At 41.9% G+C, this 17,643-nt stretch overlaps 1 long non-coding RNA gene across 5 annotated transcripts; it reads left to right on the top strand.

The window, feature by feature from the left end:
- The first annotated feature begins 5,349 nt into the window (after positions 1–5,349).
- LOC134137494 (uncharacterized) lies at positions 5,350–16,829 on the top strand. Of its 5 annotated transcripts, none has more exons than XR_009957709.1 (5): positions 5,350–5,551; positions 6,826–6,887; positions 7,618–7,732; positions 9,891–10,107; positions 11,869–16,829. It is a non-coding gene; the product is annotated as an uncharacterized LOC134137494 (long non-coding RNA). The 5 variants fall into 5 exon arrangements; XR_009957707.1 differs by having other exon boundaries at positions 9,891–10,122; XR_009957708.1 differs by lacking the exon at positions 7,618–7,732 and having other exon boundaries at positions 9,891–10,122.
- The last annotated feature ends 814 nt before the right edge of the window (positions 16,830–17,643 follow it).

The raw sequence follows: 17,643 nt of genomic DNA, 5'->3' as shown, positions 1-17,643 counted from the left end.
ATAAGTTGTCAGGTTTTGTAAATCTTGCCATTTCTTCTGCAGGATTGATTTTTTAAGCTTTAATAATGGCCTCAAAGCATCTATGTGAAGCCCTTTAATCTTGCAAGGATCACAAAGGCTCTAAAATTAAAGAAGACAGGTCAATGTGAGAATAAATGAGGTAAATCAAAATGCAAAACTAAACAAGATGCTGGACAATCGGGGAGACCAACTTCTGGAATTGCTTTATGTGCCAGTTAGGAGCTTTAAACTGATCAGAACCACAAGGATTTGAAAGTGCTTATTTAGAAACACACATTTAATCTAATGGATGTCACTGAAGCACGTAAAAAGCAAGTAGGCTATTAAAATGTCTCTTACCTACAAAAATTAGAATGTCTATTTATTACCTACCTACAAATGAGAGTACTAGACTCCAGGGAGTTTACACAGCTGTGGCTTTGAAACAGACAATCGATCCTGTCCTAACAGACAAAATAAAAGAGAATTAGTTGGTGCACGCTCCAACCCAGCAAAATATACAGCAGATGCCACAACCCAGCAAAACATACAGCAGAAGCTAGTAGGTGTCTAAAGAGCTGGTCACCTATAATATGCCTTGTGTCAACTGGCTGAACTAATACACTTAAGAGTGCAAACATAACAAAGATTATTTCAGCAATATGTGTTGAAAAACACCCATTTCACAAAGCCCAAAACAACTGTGAGCCATACCTGCTGAGAGGGAGGTGCAGAGAAGAGATCTTAATCTGGAAAAAAGTATTGGTGGGGAGGCTTTTTAAGAAGACTACTCACATATAGAAACTAGAATCAAGGAGGAAATACATACTGTTTTGAAACTGTAATATATCCTTCCTTCTTAGAAAGGAGGTGCAGTTGTTTAGAAATAGAAGACAGGACACTTGACTGTCATGGACATCATTGGTCTAACAATGTTTGTTAGACACTCTTCTAAACTTTTGAACAAGGTGCCTGATCGTTTAGATACAATTGCACAAAAGAATTTTAGAGCCTGGATGTAATGACACAGTTGTAAGTATGCCTTTGCATTACAGTATCCTTGCTATGATGATATTACTTTATTTCTGATTAACCATTGCACTTGCCATACTGCGCCATCATATAAGGAAAGCTGAAAATTAAATTAACCTTTCTCATGGCATCTTAGCTTTTACATCCTGTCTAGTTCAGTGAGCACGCAGTCATATAAGCAAAACGTAGTATTTCCACTGGAGTTACATTTTACTCCACAAGAGGGAGAACTCCTTTGCATCTTGATTTCAGAAAAGAAACAACATTAAGACCTTCTGCTCAGTGCCAGTAGAATCAGATGCAACATGTATATTCTCATCCACAATAATATTCCTGAGAAGTACAAGCTTAACTCCAATGAAGGATGTCAGCTACCTATTCTGAATAACGCCCTGTAACAGCTTGCAGCAAATTTAAATGAAAGTGAGTCTAAAGTTCAAATATTGCTCTTCCCTTATAGGACTGCCTTTGTGTCTGTACCAGAAGACAGCAGGGTTTTTTTTCCAATTAGCTATTCTTTATGTACAGTAGTATATATGCATAACTAATTCAAAGGGATGATAAGCATCTGTTTGAGAACCTCCAAGTACAAATAACAAACACTAACGATTTCATGGAAATATTTTTTTAAAAAGCTCTATTTGAATATCTGAGCAGCTCTCAAGCCTCAGACTTCCCTTTTTTACTTCTTCAGCTTTTTCTCAGACAAAGCCTGTCAAATCTCCCAAGGCTTTCTGCCATTTGGAAGTGAAAAGCTATTTATAAAGACACTCTCTTTGGAAAACACAGCACTTGGGTCAAATCAGTTGCATGTCACCCTGTTGCCAACATGATGTCAGTACATGAGCAGCTCTGGCCTTTGTTCTATATATATATTTGTTATTTTTCCATAACACTCAGTTGAATAAACTTCTGCTTCAACTGCCTTCTAGTGTAATCCACAATCCCCTAGCTCTACTCGCCTAGTTGAATACCGAGCCATCCTTGCCTTTCTTCTCAGCTGCCAAGTCAATTTATTACCACCTGCTGCTGCTAATTCTATCAGAACATTAAGGTACCTTGAATTAACTCCTGCCAGTAATAGCTGCAAGTGAAAAATATGTACAGAGTGGGCAAGATTTCTGTCAGCCGTTGCCAGCAAAAGGTAGCAAGTAGAGAAGGTTATGGACGTTTCATCTTCTTCAATTTTGTTTATTTTTCTCTCAAGCTGAGTATCTACGTTAGTTATGTTGTTTGCTACAAATCTAGGCAGCAAAGGGATGCATATTGTTCTGTTGCTCTCACTCCGTAAGTCTCAGCTATTCATCTCAAATAGATGCTTTGGTAGAGTAGACTTGACACTGTTCCCATCTTCCATTCATGCCCTCGATTCTCAGCTGTGCAAAGTTTGCGAGCCCAGCTGGATTGCTCACCAGGTTTGGGGAGCAGCAGTGGGCCACTTACAATGTTGTTTTTGATAGTGTTGTTCCCCCTCCTCACTTGCCCATGAACTTTGCCTCTTCCTCCTTCAGTGGGACATGCATTTAGGTAGATGTATTTGGACTTGCTGTATCTGAAGAGGAAGTTACTGATGCTGGAACAATTCCAGCTGACCCAAAATATAGCTCCTCACCTTCTGCATGACCTTGGCAGCCCTGGCTTCAAATATTATATTGGCTCCTATTTAGTTGCAGATTCTAGTGAGTAGAATTTATTCCTAATATTCGCTATAACTAGATATACTAAATACTGAACTGACGCTTATGAGTCACTAAGATGTTTCTGCTTGCTGAGACGCTGTAGATATTACCTGACTTAATCAGTGTTTTCATACCAGAGCAGTGATCTAGCTTTTTAAAGAGTTTTGAGGCCTTTTGGAGAGACACATTTATTCAGTAATCTGTAACTATAATTAGTAAAAAAGACAGGTTCAAACTTTCATTCCTGTAAAATAACCTCACAGTTTAAGGAGAGAATGAATGGGGGCACAAATCAGGAGTTTATTCTCACTCCAGATAAGAATCTGGATGTGCAACTTTTGGAGGCCATCAGACAATTGCCAGAAGCTGACCACCCTTAAATGTTGCTGCCAACCTCCTCCTTCTGGGGATCAGGAGTGTTAGAGCCAATTGAGCTTTCAAATTAACATTACCTGAGGACTTCTCCACTCCTTCTTATTTTTTTTTAATCAAAGCAGGTATTTTTCCTGCATCTTTCTATTGTCTTACTTTCCGACATACAGTAATAAGAGATGAATAAATTGTCCAATACTAGGTATGTATTTTACTCTTGGAAAGCTTGAGCTTTTATTGCAGCCTGAGTGAATCTGTCACTGACCGGTCACTCTCCAGAGAAGTGCACTCCCCATCGGGAGCGAAAATGCTGGTGTTCTCTGAAACATGATGCCTGTCAGGAGAGGGAACTGTTTGTCCCGTTGTGTCTTGATCATTGTAACGGGTCACCTTCTGAATCCCTCCTGGCTTTTTTATTTTTCTAATCCCCAAATATCCCTTCCTTTCTGATTAAGATAGAGCAGGTTTCTCCAGCAAGTCCATTACCACCAGGCTAGTGGTTGATCAGAGTGAATTTCCTGAGAATTGTTGCCTATTAACCTTTATATCATGAGCGATGTTACAAAGAAAGCAAATGAGTGTAGCTGGATCCTGAAGAGAGGAGTTCATAAACTGTATGAGCACTGCTACACACTGAGGCTTTGAATGACTGCTGATGGCTCCTCAAGCATAGCCCATGTTAAGCTCTCCAAGATATTCTAGAAACTATTCCATGTTCCTTCACTTGCAATACACTTGAATGTCCTTGGATGTCCTGACTGCTCCACACCAGGAGCCAGATGCCTGAGCACCAGGATATTGTTGTGATGATCAGCCCAGAGAAAGGTTATAACATCTCAGCTCAGAAATGTCTGCCACAGAAAGCTACACATTTTACAGGTCAAAGGAGCCAACATAAATAATTTCTATTTTTGTGACCAGATTATAAATGTAGATCAAAGTTTAGATATGATCTTCACTGAAAACAGTATCATGCTTAACAGAGACAGAAAGAAATATAATACCTCTCTTTTCACAGAGCAATGAGACATGAAGCAGGAGAAGAAGAGAAACAACATCAATAGGGTGCTGGGATCCACCAGATAGTTTTATGACAGTTTGCTTGGAGACTCCTCAGTGTGCATAAAAACCAAACCCAGTAAATTAAGCTTTCTGATGAGCACTATTACTAGGTTTCTTAGATACACAGTCCATTACAGAGAAATCATCCCTGGCTTTCAGGTATTTTATTGTTTTCCTTTCTCTTCAACCTCCTGTCTGTCTCTTTATGTTGTTTATATTATACATACATTGCAAATAGCATGGAGAAAGGATGGAGGTACAGCCCCAGGTATTGGCTTTAATTATATTCTCCATAGTTATATGTACCTTGCCTTTCTTGCCAAAGCCCTTTCCTGAGCTTACCCTGTTGCATCCTTAACACCCGTGTTTGGGCTGAGCCTGTGTCTTTGTCCAGCTCATGCACCCCTAGACTACCGCAGGTGGTTCTGGTGGCTGCAGTCTGAAAGTGTGCTCAGGCAGCCCTGAGCTGTGCGATGACAAGCAACTTATCACAATCTTTCTAAGTTCCCTCAAATGGTGGTGCCACAAGCTCCTTCCTTCGCAGGAGCATTGTCCAAACAAGTACATTAAAACCCGCAAGATGCTTAGATACTTCAGTAATAAGACTTTGATGTGTACTTTCTTAGAAGTGTTACAGTGTGTGACACAGACAGACTTTGAAACTTTCATGTCATATTAAGGATATAAGTTTGCATTAAATTTTCATCTTCTCAATTGCTTTATAATAAGATTGTTAACTCAAACTTACTTCCAAAGTTTATTAGAATATCGGGCCTTTTCCACCTTACTGTTTCTAGAAGGAACATGAGGTTTGGGATACTTAAAAAGGTAGCTGTTAGTTGGTATCTAAGGATGTGAATTATTTCTCAATGCAGAAATGGTAACAAACTAACATAGATGGACCACAACACTTAAAAAGAGTAGTCCTTCAGTTCTGAGAGTGTGTGCACTGGTATTTCAGTTTAGCTCTTGTATTTTATCTGACTGATTTCCCTTTACCCACTAGTCAAAAAACAAAACAAAACAAAACAAACTTCGCCTATATCTAAATTTATTTTCCTCTGCCAGTGAAACCTGACTATTTACCTGTTAAAATAATGAGTTCTCAAATTCAGATTAGAGGCAGTCTTCCTGGCGCAGCAGTTGCACGCATAAGGAAGCGAAGCCTTTGTCACTGCAAGTGGGCATCCGAGTGAGAGGGCCCCCGCCGCAGCGCGGTGCCGCACGCTGATAACGAGCCAGGCCATCGCTGCGTTATTTGAATAACATCTCCCCCCGGGGAGGAGGAGGCCGGCAGCTCTTCAGCCCCTCGTGTGATGGGAGCAAGGCGAGCGAGGTACCGCAGCTGCACAGGAAACCCACGTCTGCCTGCCACGGGCTCGGAGTGGGGGGACCAAGCTGCCTGGGTAAGAGCAGGCCGCCACGGGCAGCGGACGGGGCGATAGCTTGAGCCGTGCCCCCACCACCCGGGCTCACGCAGCGCCGGTTTCCAGTTACCCCCGCGGCTCCAGCACGGTGCTTGAGCAGAGGGAACGGCGGTGCACAAGGGCGTGGGCGCGATGTGCGAAGTCCGGCCGGTACACGCGTCCCTCTCCCCGCGGTGCAGAGCAACGCCGCGCTCCAGCCCCGCCGGGGCGCAAGGGCGGGCGGCGAGCGCCTTCCGCGGGAGCTGGGCGGACCGGCGCCCCGCCGCCCGCCGCCCCCGGCTCCGCCGCCCCCGGCTCCGCCGCCCCGGCGCGGCGCTGCCCGGGCGGAGCGGGGCTGCCGCTGCCGCTGCCGCTGCCGCCGCCGCTGCGGCTGGGGCTGGCCGGGAGCCCCAGCAGCGCGCAGGGCTGCGCGGGGCCGGCACGAGCGAGAGCAGCACTTTGCTGCTGCTCTCGTCAAAAATTACGTCAGGAATAAAATTACGAGATTTTAATAATAACATTAATTTTAACAAATGCACTAATTACATGAATTTTGAAAGTCAGGAACGAGGGCAAACAGGATGTTAGACCACAGTTTGAAATAAAACCTGTAGTTTTCAGCATGTAAGAAATGGGGCAAAAAAAAAAAAAAAAAAAATCATTGCTGCTTCTCTCCCTACCTCCTTCCCCTCAAAATGTCTGTAATGACATGTCCTAATTAAGCTTGATTTTTTTTTTATTATGTTCCCAGATTTTCTGTGGCGTGATCACTTAACCTGTAAATTATAATTGCAGGTTTGGTGCCTGTGCAGACTGATCATTATAATTGGTACCTGCTAACTCCCTTTTAGTTATTGTCACTTTCACTATCAAGGAAGCTAAGGCAGCTCTGTTTTAGGAATAAATGGGATCCACAATCCTGAAAGGCAACCTGAAGAATGATGTTTCTCTTCCACATGAATATTGCTTTCATATAATGTCTTTAGATTTAAAAAAGAAAGCCTATTGATTGATATCTGGGTCTAATAAGAATTAGACCACATTTTGAAATAAAACTAGTAACTTTCAGCTACTGAAATAGCTGAAGTAGGGCAAAATCATAAGGCAAAATGAGAGAAGTCAGTCCAATGTTTGTGGAGCCAAAATGAGTTATTCTAGCTGAAAATTATCTATTATCTTTAGAGAGAGATATTTTTAAGAGTTGCCACTGCATTAATAAATCTAGTCTTCTTCACCAAAACAATTAGTGATTAATGTTACAACTTTCCTTGTAGGAACTTAACTACCTTGCAGCTTTCCACATGATGAAGAGTGCTATACGAGACTTGATGATTTGGTAAGAACATCCCTCAGTGCAGATATAATTCAAACCAATTGATCTGAGCTTAGTTTGAGAATGAAGAGATGAATAAGGAAGTGAAAGGAGGCTCCAGAACAGACAAAACAGGCTCAAAATGTTTGTAGATTCTGTTCAGGAAGCTGCATAAATTCTGGATATGTACACAAGCTTCTTGACCCTGCAAGGCTGCTTTACATATGCCATTTAAATGTACCACTTCTTCTGCAGAAAAATCATGTTACTACAGAAAGCTTTGGACATGGCAGATAATTTAGCAATCTTCCCAGAACCTGGTTAAAGTTTGTTTGGTGAGGATTTAAGATTTTTTCTTTCAGTCACTCTGAACTCAAGCAAGAGGGTAGAAGAAATGATACTGAGTTAGAAAAATATTTGGAGATGGGGTATTTTTTAACTAGCAGTACACCACATCCTCATCTGCTATAAATGGAACAAGACAACAGGTTAATATAAACTGGCACTGTTCTATTGCCACTTGGTGGTCCATATAACCAAGATATTAGGAAGTAATTTGCAATGCTATTTTTTTAAGTCTGCCCACTTGTAGTGTTGCTTGTGTATTTAACATTTTATTCCTAATAATGTCTAGAAAATAACTCAGAGGTTTTAAAAGTTTACTGACTTAGTACCTGTACCTATATTTACTGAGTCAATGAAGTCTGAGTCAGTAGATATTTTGCTCTGATTAATTCCAATCTTTCTTTATCAGACCTAATCTGACAATGCTGCTCTGCCTTCTCAGTCCTGGGAGATGCCAGAGGGGTAACAGCAAGTTGTAGGATCATAATCTTCATGTTTTCCTACATGATTTAGATAAATGCTGGGTAAGAATTTAAGCTAGAACCATTATTCACAGATGAATCCTCTTAGTCCATAATAAACCTGCCTCAGTTGGACAGAGAAATGTACAGTTAATAAGGAATGAGGAATACTTAAAGCCTTTATAAGCAAAATCTGCTTTCAAATGTGTAAACAACTGGTATGAGTTTATCATTAATAGAAAGTAACTGCATTAATTTATAGCTTCTTCTGCCTTTGAGAACCAAAGCATCACTGATGGTTTTTATAATGGGTGTAAATTGTGCCATGGCATCACTGAAAACAGGTGAAGGAGATGTTCACGGCATTCAAGGAGTCTATTTGCATGGCAGGGGCAAACCTTTCCCTGACAGAGAACTTGTTCTCCAAACCCTCCAATATCAGCAATTCTGCCCATCTCCCTAGCTAAGGAGGTGAGGTAAAGAAAAACAGTTTGCAGTCTTGTCAGGTTTCACTCGCTAAAACTAGTCTAAACTCCCTTCTTGCACTGCGATGAGGTGATCAGGAAGAAGTGATGAAGGAGCTGGTGGTGGTAGCTGTGCCAGCCTAATTCCCCCAGACTGATCCACTTCTCCCTGTGCTTTTCTGTGCATATTTGGTTTAGTTCGTAAGGGATCTCTTAGGAAGTGCAGACTTGCCAAAGGAACTGAGTCTACATTAGGGCTGGTTCTGAGTTTACAGCTCAAACCCAGATATCATTTCCCGCAGCAGCACTCTCTTCCTCCCCGCCTGCGCAGGCTCAGTTCATAAGGGTTTTTCCCACATACTGCTATTAAGGCTCTTAATCCTAATGGTGAAGCAACTCTCGCTGCTGGCAGTAGCTAATTCATTACGAGGGGTTTGCCTGGCCCTCTCCACTGTAGATCTGTCCTATGAACACTTGATATAGGGCATTCCCAGGCTAGTGCAACCTTTTCAGAGGAATCATAACGTGGAAGTTCTGCAACCAGTGCAGAAGAATCCAGCAAAGTGATATACTGGTTTATCCCTTCCCTGTTTCCTCCTCTCTCCAGCTGTTCCTCTCCCTTCTTACACGGCTTCTAGGAAAACTTAGTTTGGTTTTCCTTCTATTCCCTCCCTCCTTTGCTCATTCTTCCTTGCCGCTGTCCTGATGACTGCCAGCAATCATGCTGTTCTCTCTGCTAGCGTCTTACAGCCTTCCTCCTCCCTCTCATCCATCTCATTTGTAAGCTCTCCAGGATACGGACAACTCCTGTGCAGCGTTTGCGTAATGTATCGCACTTGTGCTCGCTAGCAGTTGTTGCAAGACTCTTGGTTGTGACACAGAGTCAAGCAAAGCTATTTGTAAATATAGAAAGCCCCTATTTTATTATACATTCATAAACTTTCAGCTAGAAAGCAGCCATGATCGTTACAATAACCATGACTTCACACCAGGGAACCAGCAAATCGCTCCAGCTGAGTACACCGTTTCCACCGGTGATTATGCTATTTAAAGAGAATAAAGAAACTCTGTTGTGTCACAGAATACGTTAGATAAATACAGAGCTGTAAGAGCATTGCCACTGCCAAACCTTTCACAACAGATAATGAGCTAAAATAATAGAAAACAGAGGCTCTGGTGTGAGGTCTGCTGAAAAGTTTATTTCAGTTGTTGCGGTAAGTGGTAGCCGGGTTCTGGGAACAGAAAAGCTTGTGTGATTCTGGGGAGAAGCACTGGCAAAGCGCTGAAAGTTCCCTCTGCCGCACAGCAGGGTTGCTCTGCTGGGGCAGGATGAGAGGCAAATGCTGGCAGAGCGGAGAGGGCTGGCTAGAGAAACCTCGGCCGCTAACGAAGAGCGAAGCACGGGAGACCTTGGGCTGGCAACCTCGCAGGAGCCAGCCGTGGGCTGCCCTGCCTGCCCTGGGTGGCTGCCCTAGCGCGGGCGAGAGTGCTCGGAAGTGACCTATCCCCTCAAAGGGGCAACATTATTTAACAGGAATTAAGAAGACATTAATGAAGTAAATTTGTGCTAATAAACGCTTAAAAAAAAAAAAGAGAGAGAGAAAGGCCTGGTATCTGTATGTCTAGAACACAGTTTCCTTCAGAAAGAAGTAGGCTGCTAGGTCACGGAGTTTGGTTTACTGATTGTATTGACTCTGGCTTACTCAACTAATTAAAATCCTCATTAGTGATCTTAACTGGAAATTTGCTATTTTCAGGTCAGGCTTCTGTCTGTGTTCATTTGTCTGATCCTGGGGTTCAAGCGCAGGGACTCAGCAGCAGAAAATAGCTATTTGAGCTCTCTCACTGGCTTCTGGTGTGTCCTTGACAAATGACTTCAGCCATGTGACTTTCTTTTCCACGCTGGAATGGAAGATAAGAACTTCATATTTGTCAGAAATGCAGAAGATAATTTATTAGTATTTAAAAAATAAGGTGACAGAGAAAAAGGTATTTGTTTTATTTATTCAAACCCTGACATTCTTCTGCTTGAGCAATTTGAGAGCATAAATGGGGTAAGAATCCGGAAGACTTTATGTTGCAACAGATTTAAAGCTGTACACACACAAGTCATAAAAGCTCTTTTAAAAACCTATAAATTCAGGTATCTAGCAAAATTGTTGCATACAGGCAACATAAACTTGCTTGATTAAGAAAGTAGACTGGAGGACTTGCACTTTTGAGGTGTATAGCACTGTACATGAATACTGTTATAAGCCAAGTATTATCCTAGCTATCCCTAAAGTGCACTGATCAGATTAATTTTCCCTTGGAGAAACATGCCTTTGAAGGTCTTAACACATTTTTTTTTTCTTTAGGTAATCAGTTCACACTGTATTTCTGTAGTGCCTGACTTTTTAGGACTTCTGAGTTTAGCAAGATTTTTCTTAGCTAAACATACTAAGTATGAGTATTAAGATTCTTATTTTGGAAAGTAAGAATTCAATCAGGCTGAATCAGCTGGCTTTCAAAATTTCTCTCTGAGACTCCCCTGTTTACAAGTGAGAGCTGGGAAAGGAATAGAATAATCTTTTAATGGCAGTTCTTGTAACAAAAAGGCTCCTTCTGGGCTTAAAGCTAGCCCCTACCTCCTTTCTTTTTCCAACCAGTTGTTTTCAAAGCAGTTTTTATTAGTGCCTTAAGCTCAGATCGTTTTTACTGTTGGACTTGTAAATCCAAGTATACTTTTGCTATATCTATTTTTAAGCACTCATTACAGATCTAGGGACTATAAAAAAACAGAGTTTACTTTAGCAAATAAAACAAATTACATGCTTATTGAAACAGCTGATCTCCATTAAATCAGCTTATGCCATCTTCCTCTTCCTCATCGCTTTTTGAACAAAGTTTAAACTGGGTCTAAAACTAATTGATGATTTTGTTTCTAAAGTGAAAACCTTATCCTCTGGTCACCAAGGATGTTTGGCAGCTTCTCTGCCTCCCCAGTCCATATTTGAATATATGTAGTCCAGAGCTGCAGACTGGAAAAACAATATAGTGAAGAAGGTGCCACATTTTAAAAAAATGTCTATATGGTATATAAATATTTATATACTTATTTATAGTATATATTTATATATTGCATGTCATCTCTTTAAACACTGCTGACTAATTCTTCATTTTCCAATTAATACCAATTTCCCATTTTGATAAAGGGAAAATGATAGTGTAAAATACACTTTTATAGTAAATAGCTTGTTAGCCATTGCTTTACCAGCACAGAATTGTATAGTACTCAGCTAATAGTTTTTTTTTTTGTTGTTTTGTTTTTTTTAAAACAAAAGCTCTTTTACAGAGTACAAATTCAAGTACTTTTTAAGTTTATTTGGGACATCTGAAATCAAAATGTTTTTTAATCTCAGGGAAGATACAATAATTCAGACCTACTCAGAATCATGCCTTTTCAAGCCTAAAGAGAAGCACCAACTGGGGTGGGGGCGGGGAGAGCCCTAAATGAGTAGAATATGGACTTTGTCACTAAGCTAAGTGATGCATTATAATTTTCATTTGCCCCCTATATGATTCATTCGCAAAAGAATGAAAGGAAAGGTTTCTTTAGTTAGATGCTTGCATTTGTTTATGTAATAATTCAACATTTCTAAGTGACAAAAATAACTGTAAAAAGCTGTATGGTAGCATTTAAAATGCCTATATTCTGTTTTCTCTTCCCTATTGAATGCTTTCTGTATACCACAGATGATAACCATCAATCCAACTGCATCAGTCAGAGCTGTCAAAGAGTCTGCGTCTCCGACGGATACAACCATGCTTTATCCATCTACCTGAGAGCGAGCTTGCACGCGCAGCTCGCAGGGGAAGCGGCTGCTGCGGGCTCGGCCGAGCCCACGGGCGGACGGAGCGGGCGCCCTCCCGGGCACGGCCCCGCCAGCGGCGCCGGCAGCCCGGGACCCGTCTGGGGGAAGCCCGGGCTCTCGCCCCGCTTCGGGTAGCGATACGCTCAGGGGCTGCTCGTCTCCAGAGACTCTTCTTTTCTTCCAAAGAGCACTCGGAATTCATCTCGTGCTATGTGCTGCATTAAGTGCACCTCAATGTCTTTACAGAGGGCTTTCTGTAACATATATTCCGTCTGGAAAGGACGGAATAACTCTGGGCTGGCCAGACGGAAAGTTTTTATTCTTAAATGAGCTTTTTTTTTTTTTTTTTTTTTTACTAAATGCTGAAAAACAAGAACACTTGCACACGCCAGTATCAGTATTAAATTCCTCAGATTTTTTCATGTTCCTCCTGTTATTGTGAGAGGGGAAAAAAGGAAAGACATTTTGGAGAACAGATTGTCCCAGTCTCAGATAAGAAAGTTTCACAGTCTGAATTGATTTGGAGATACTCTGGCGAGAAGCAAAGCATGATACAGTTTCAGGGCCAGGAAGTACTTAACATTAGGAACTGCTACAACTCCCCAAGCTATGTTTTTTTTTTTATTTGTTTTTTTTTTTTTTTCCCCCATGGAGAAGTTCTTTCCCCATCTTCCCAAACCCATGGCCTGCCCCACCTTCACCCCTCCGTAGCACTTCAATTTTTTAACCAGTCAATCCTCAGAGAAAGTGCTGCCCAAACATACGCACAAAATGGAAATTTCTAGGATCCCTAGTCAGAGGCTGCCAAGTTCCTTCCATCAGGTGTCACAGGGCAAGGGCAGTTTCATTGCCATTTGCGAAATAACCGCTAGCTCTTTTCTCTCGTGCTCCACTATGGAATATTGCAGCTTTATGAAAGTTCCCTTATAAAGCACTGTCATCTGCAAACACTGCAGAATTACAAGCCGAGCATCCCAAATCCAGTAGACTGAATTAAAATGGTAAGATTTGCACTCTTTTCTATTAGTTTTATTTTCTTGAACCAATAAGTCATATTTGGACATTTTTGTCTTCAAGGATTTTTATTATATCTGAGATTCTGTATCTACCTTAGCTACATCTTTAAAAATGCCTCTTTTAAAAATAGCACTGTGACTCTGTGATAAAATTTTAATTTTTGGCAACAGTGCATACAGTATTTATATTTGCTTGTGGTATTTATATTTCTAGGCTTAACCATTTAATAGCAACAGTAATGCTGAAATACTAAACACTGGTGATCTTGTTTTAAAGATGGACAGAATGAAGAGATAAAAAAGTTAATTTTTTCAGAGCTGCACCAGGAGTTTCCATCCTGGGCAGACCTGTGAAGGCCTGGGCTTCCCTTTTCCAGTCAGACCAGTATGCTGCATCAGGAGGAATGAGTCAGATGTGGGAAGCAGCACTGATTTGTGTGTAATCAGTGCACAAGATACAAAGTGCCAAAAGGTACCAGAATATACAAAACTAGTATGCAAAGCATGGAAAATACAAGAGCTGCAAAGACGGACTGGACAAGCTCCCAGCATTGATGATTCTGTGACTGTCTATGTACGTCCAGTATTGCACATAGCATAACCACTCTTAGCATGTGAGTTGTTCACAATAGCTCCTAAAAAGTCATATGCTGGCATAATTTATCTTCTATTCTTGTCAGTAGAGCCTATTTTTCAGAAAGCAAGGGCATACTCTTTTTGTCTGTAGGCACCAATAATATATTTTATCAGACTGACTCCTACAATTAGGAAAACCAGATGAACTGTCAGGCACACAGTTTTGAAAGAGTGCAGCAGCAGCAGAATATCCTCAAACTCTCATACTTTCTTCTCACTCCAGAGAAGGAGACTCCACAACCTCCCTGGGCAACCTGTGCCAGTGCTCTGTCATTCTCACAGTGAAGAAATTCCCCCTCACGGTCAGGCAGAACTTCCTGTGCTTCAGTTTCTGCCCATTGCCTCTTGTCCTGTCACACGAGGCAACTGAAAAGAGTTTGTCCCCATCCCCTTGACACCCTCCCTTCAGATACTTGTACACATTGATCAGATCCCCCCCCTCAGTCTTCTCTTCCCCAGGCTGAAGAGGCCCAGCTCTCGCAGCCGTTCCTCATAGGGCAGGTGCTCCAGCCCTCTGATCATCTTTGTAGCCCTACGCTGGGCTCTCTCCAGTAGCTCCATGTCTCTCTTGGACTGGGGAGCGCAGACCTGGACACAGTACTTGAGGCCTCCACAGGGCTGAGTAGAGTGGCAGGAAAACCTCCCTTGACCTGCTGGCAACACTCTTCCCAATGTACCCCAGGAGACCATTGGCCTTCTTGGCCACAAGGGCACATTGCTGGCTCGTGGTCAATTTATCTTCCACCAGCACTCCCAGGTCCTTCTCTGCAGAGCTGCTCTCCAGAAGGTCAGCCCACAGCTTGTACTGGTGCATGGGGTTATTTTTCCCTAGGTGCAGGACCCTGCACTTACCCTTGTGGAACCTCATGAGGTTCCTCTCTGCCCAACTCTCCAGCCTGTCCAGGTCTCTCTGAATGGCAGCACAGCCCTCAGCTGTGTCAGCCATTCCTCCCACCTTGGTATCATCAGCAAACTTGCTGAGGTGGCACTCTGTCCCCTCATCCAGGTCACTGATGAAAAAGTTGAACAGGATGGGACCCAGTACTGAGCCCTGGGGGACACCACTAGCCACAGGCCTCCAACTAGACTCAGAGCCACTGATGACAACACTCTGAGCTCTGCCTTTCAGCCACTGTCCTCTCATCTAACCCACACTTCCTGAGCTTATCTAGGAGGATGTTCTGGGAGACAGTGTCAAAAGCCTTGCTGAAGTCAAGGGACACAACGTCCACTGCTCTCCCCTCATCTACACAGCCAGTCATTCCATCATAAAAGGCTCTCAGATTTTTTAAGCAGGATTTCCCCTTGGTGAATCTATGCTGGCTACTCCTGATCACCTTCTTTTCTTCCATATGTCTGGAGATGACATCCAGAATGAGCTGTTCCATCACCTTTCTAAGGATGGAGGTGAAGCTGACCACCCTGCAGTTGCCTGGTTCCTCCTTCTTGCCCTTCTTGAAGATTGGAGTGACACTGGCTTTCTTCCAGTCCTCAGGCACCTCTCCAATTCTCCAGGACCTTTCAAAGATGATGGAGAGTGACTTGGCAACAACATCCGCCAGCTGCCTCAGTACCCGTGGGTGCATCCCATCCAGGCCCATGGATTTGTGGATATCAGTCTTGCCCAGAAGGTCTCTAATCCTATCCCCCTCAACCAAAGGAAAGTCTTCCCTTCTCCAGAGTTTCTCTCTTGTCTCCACGTTCTGGGATTCCTGGGGTTGCCCTTAGCAGTGAAGACTGAAGCAAAGAAGGCATTCAGTAATTCTGCCTTCTCTGTATCCCTTGTCACCAGGGCCCCTGCCCCATTCAGTAGCAGGCCCACATTTTCCCTAGTGCTCCTCTTGCTGCTGATGTATTTGAAGAAGCTCTTCCTGTTGTCCTTGACATCCCTTGCAAGACTCACTAGGATAACAATCTATTAGAAGACAACGCTATGTCGAAATAATGCTCTCCGGAGCCATTCTTCTCACTACTCAGGCCCTGCAACCACTAAACTCATTATCAGAAGCAAGATGTCTGTGGCTAAAAGTAAACTAAATGCATTTAGACCCTGCCTGAGTAGAAAAAGGAACCAACATCTTTCAACTACCAGTATGATAAATATAACTTAAAATAGAACCACTAGCATCCCCAGATCCTCATACTTACAGGAATGCAACACATTTCATTGCGTGCACCCGGTGCTCTCAGGGTAGCATGCAGGGTGCACCAGAAAGAGCCACCACGTACTGCCTGTGAAGGGTAGAAGCACCCAGTTACCAGCGAAGGAACATTTCTCTGCAAATAACCATCCTCGATCTGATGTCTTAGTCCTGAGCCTCAAGGAATCCAGCAGTACCTCTTCCCAAAGAAAAATTTGGGTGCAACCACTGATCTGATGGAGACCAAAACCCATCAGCTCAGAGAAAGTGGTTTTTTTCAGTCCTTCCTTCCCTGATATTTCTGTTCCTCAGGCTTCCCTTTCTCTTTCTGCTTCCTCCTCTAGTATTTCTGTCCTTCCAAAATATCAGCTACTTTTTTTTGAGATGGTCATAGACATAGCTAGTTTAACAACTACAAGACAATCTTCTCAACTTACACACAGTTTTGAAGTCTGCTGCTTCTATTTCAGGCCTGAAGAAGGACTTGCATGCCCAAAAACTTGTCTAGTTTTTCCAGTGACAACGTTTAGTCTAGTAAAAGATATTAACTCTGTGAACAAACTTTGTCTGGACTATGTCTTTAGGCTGTCATAACTACAGCACCATCATCATTATTCTTCATGTCACATAGTCAATCAGTAGATACTTCATTTTTTTTTCTTTCCATAAGTGATATGCAAAGTTAGAATAAACCAAGTAGTGGGGGCTTTTTCAGATAGATGACTCAGACAGAAAATGAGAGTCTTCCAAACAGTACTTTGACTTTTAGAGCCTGAATTCAGACAGAAATTGTGGAGGTGTGGGGAGACGGGGTGTGGGACAGGGGGAGTAGTGGCTATAAAAGATGTACACAACAACTGGATTTAAAATAACTAAATTCAGAACCAGAGTAAGGTAAGAACAGAGAAATACGTTCAACCAATGACATCTGAATGTCAAAAATTTTCTTGAATTAAGCTGGAATTAATTGCAAAAAGCTCATTATAACGTTGAATTAAATTGAATATTATGCTTAACCAAACACAGAGAATAAAAGGTTGAATACTTCAGCCTCCATGCCTTTTTTTTTTTTTTTTTTTTTTTTTTTTTTTTTTTTTTTTTTACTTCTGCTTTTGAAGGCTAACATCCGGCAGGAATGTCTTTTTGAGGAGAAACAGAAGAGAGAGAGAAAACTCAGCTGTAATAAGAGAAGGAAATCATCTGCCAAAAAACATGGGGAAAAATACAAGTATAAAGTGAAAAAGAACATAAACAAAATGAGCCAAATGGAGCAGCCTGTCAGGAGTGGTTGAATAAATATATACAGTGGGGGAAGGGAATAGGAAGAAAATAAAAGAAGATATGTAAATATTTTGACTAGAAGTAAAAAAAAAAAAAAAAAAAAAAAAAAAAAAGTGCATCTGAGGAACTTGACATAGATCAAAAGAACTCAGAGAAGGAGATGGAGGGAAATGTCATGTGGTCTGATCAGCAACAGAGGAAGATGGTTTCTGTGGCAGCGTAACCTCCATCTAAGTTCAAACCACAAAACAAAAAGGGGGAAAAAAGAGCTTTACTAATTATGGATCAAGAACACAAATTTAGGAAAGTTGAGTATTAGCCACCAGTTTCACATAATTTATGCTATAAGATGTTAAGATTTCATCTCATTTACATTAGGATGCTTCAACGGATGTTATAAACTTCCGTTGCTTTTGGACTTGATAACTGCTTCACATATTCCAATTAGTTTGTTTTATTAAATACCTGATCTGCTAAAGTTAAAGCAAACACTGTCACACCAAACTTTTCATTGACTACTATATTGCTTTTAATGAGTAATGGAGACCTGTTCCCCAAGAACTTACTTCCCTAAAAAAGCTG

This window comes from Rhea pennata, chromosome 2 (assembly GCF_028389875.1).
Source record: "Rhea pennata isolate bPtePen1 chromosome 2, bPtePen1.pri, whole genome shotgun sequence".
Lineage (NCBI taxonomy): Eukaryota > Metazoa > Chordata > Aves > Rheiformes > Rheidae > Rhea > Rhea pennata.
This window is presented reverse-complemented; position numbering and strand designations above follow the sequence as displayed.